This window comes from Bombus impatiens, unplaced genomic scaffold (genome assembly GCF_000188095.3).
Source record: "Bombus impatiens unplaced genomic scaffold, BIMP_2.2 scf_0366, whole genome shotgun sequence".
Classification (NCBI taxonomy): Eukaryota; Metazoa; Arthropoda; class Insecta; order Hymenoptera; family Apidae; genus Bombus; species Bombus impatiens.
Window position 1 is genome coordinate 24,107 of NT_176785.1, and position 2,843 is coordinate 26,949.

At 34.9% G+C, this 2,843-nt stretch overlaps 1 long non-coding RNA gene across 1 annotated transcript; it reads right to left on the reverse strand.

The window, feature by feature from the left end:
* Window positions 1-363: 363 nt before the first annotated feature.
* On the reverse strand, window positions 364-2,392 carry LOC117151693. The gene is made up of 2 exons (XR_004461788.1): window positions 2,304-2,392; window positions 364-485 (listed from the first exon to the last, which is right to left on the reverse strand). It is a non-coding gene; the product is annotated as an uncharacterized LOC117151693 (long non-coding RNA).
* Between the last annotated feature and the right edge of the window lie 451 nt (window positions 2,393-2,843).

Genomic DNA, 2,843 nt, shown 5'->3' on the forward strand with positions numbered 1-2,843 from the left:
TTCAATATGTTTAAAAGTTCAGTAAATTGCATGTGCATCATCTGTAGATCCAAATATTGGGGTCTTAGTAATAGTAGTAACATCTTCAGTGTATAGCGTGTATATTACTGGCCACACAACGATGCTATGAGGTATCCCTGCTTCAATAGGTTCGAAAGTTTAATAAGTTGTATGTGTATCATCCGCAGATCCAAATATGGGGGTCTTAGTAATAGTAGTAATATCTTCAGTGTATAGCGTGTATATTACTGGTCCCACGACGATGCTATGAAGTATACCTGCTTCAATATGTTTAAAAGTTCAGTAAATTGCATGTGCATCATCTGTAGATCCAAATATTGGGGTCTTAGTAATAGTAGTAACATCTTCAGTGTATAGCGTGTATATTACTGGCCACACAACGATGCTATGAGGTATCCCTGCTTCAATAGGTTCGAAAGTTTAATAAGTTGTATGTGTATCATCTGCAGACCAAATATTGGGGTCTTAGTAATAGTAGTAACATCTTCAGTGTATTGCGTGTATATTACTGGCCCCACAACGATGCTATGAGGTATACCTGCCTCAATATGTTCAAAAGTTCAGTAAGTTTTATGTGTATCATCTGCAGATCCAAATATTGGGGTTTTAGTAATAGTAGTAACATCTTGAGTATATATCGTGTATATTACTGGCCCCACAACGATGCTATGAGGTATACTTGCTTCAATAGGTTCGAAAGTTCAATAAATGTATGTGTATCATCCGCAGATCCAAATATTGGGGCCTCAGTAATAATAGTAATTAATATCTTCAGTGTATAGCGTGTATATGTTAAAGTAATAATATATAACGGTTTATTAAATATAAAATTTATATGTAACAGAGTAACTATCTTATATGCAGCAGAATAATTTAAAGTATTAACGTACACCGCTCTATTCTCTTATACATCGCAAACAAGAACAAATTTGTTTTATTGCACATTCATTAATTCAATAATTTAAAATTAATGGTATTTTCCTTTTATCTTCCTCTCTTTCATTCCTAGCTCGTATAATACAGATATATACAAATCTATTTTCTAACAATATACCGGGTAATATAAAGAGTGGGGCATTTAAGACAGGTCACTTGAATATCTCACTTGTTTTTGAAGTTACAAGAAAATGCATTAGACCGAACTTACTTGATATCGAAGAGTTTGTAATCTGATATTACTAATTTTTCTATAGATGGAGCCGTTAAGTTGATGTGAAGATCAACTCCACCTTTTTAAATGAAACGATATGGTTTTTATTCATAACCTGGTAGAGTATATCAAGGCAAAAAGTTAGCCAAGATCAACTGCAATAGAAAATAAATTCTCTCAGAGCACTTTTCCAATACTTCGAAGATTTACATGCAACATGTTATGTATATACTCACTGTTGGTTCAAGTCTTCAAAATCACGACTGTACAAGAATACATTTTTTTTTAATAACTCCAATACACTACAATTTGTCCAAGAAAGACATTTGGTAAATTATTTCAAGTGTTTGAAATATTTATCACGTAGATGTTCGCTCAGGATACATCTCTAATGCACATACTCCTTATGCCGAGGACAGGAGGTCATTTGGATGCGTCCAGCGTAGTCTTCTAACAAGGTTTTCTCGGTGTAGATTATTTGCTACATTGCTAGGACAGTTTCCAAGCCCTATCATGTATGTGTTATATAGATATTTTACTTCTTCTTCTACTGCTTTGATCATAAGATTGCTTCGTATCCGCATGTATCAAGGCAATAGTCCTCAGAATGACGGGTTCCATCAGAATTATATGGCTTTCAGTAGCCGTAACCCATAATGCAATCCCGTCGATTCAAATTGGTTTGATTAACGTTTTATAGATAAGAAGCTTATTGCTTGTACTTAGCTCAGAGTTTCCGCTAGAGAATTTTAGTTTGAGGTATCCTAGCACTGTTGAGAGCAACAGGAGAAAGAGTTCCTTTTTCCAATGTAAATGTAATGTGGTTACAGCTCTCAAAGTTCATTTTTATTCTCCATTCACTTAACCATTGTTTACTTTGTAGCAGCTATTGTTGCAAAAAATTTCCTGCGATATTTGGCTTTTCGTGTGTGGCCATAATTCCAGTATCATCTACAGATTCAAATATTGGGGTCTTAGTAACAGTAGTAATATCTTCAGCGTATAGCGTTTGTATAAAAGGCCCCACAACGATACTATGAAGTATACCTGCTTCAATATGTTTAAAAGTTCAGTAAATTGCATGTGTATCATCTGTAGATCCAAATATTGGGGTCTTAGTAATAGTAGTAACATCTTCAGTGTATAGCGTGTATATTACTGGCCACACAACGATGCTATGAGGTATCCCTGCTTCAATAGCTTCAAAAGTTCAGTAAATTGTATGTTTATCATGCGCAGATCCAAATATTGGGGTCTTAGTAACAGTAGTAATATCTTCAGCGTATAGCGTTTGTATAAAAGGCCCCACAACGATACTATGAAGTATACCTGCTTCAATATGTTTAAAAGTTCAGTAAATTGCATGTGCATCATCTGTAGATCCAAATATTGGGGTCTTAGTAATAGTAGTAACATCTTCAGTGTATAGCGTGTATATTACTGGCCACACAACGATGCTATGAGGTATCCCTGCTTCAATAGCTTCAAAAGTTCAGTAAATTGTATGTTTATCATGCGCAGATCCAAATATTGGGGTCTTAGTAACAGTAGTAATATCTTCAGTATATAGCGTGTATATTACTGGCTCCACAACGATGCTATGAGGTATACCTGCTTCAATAAGTTCAATAAGTTGTGTGACTTGGTTGGTTGGTTGGTTGTTTGGTTGAAA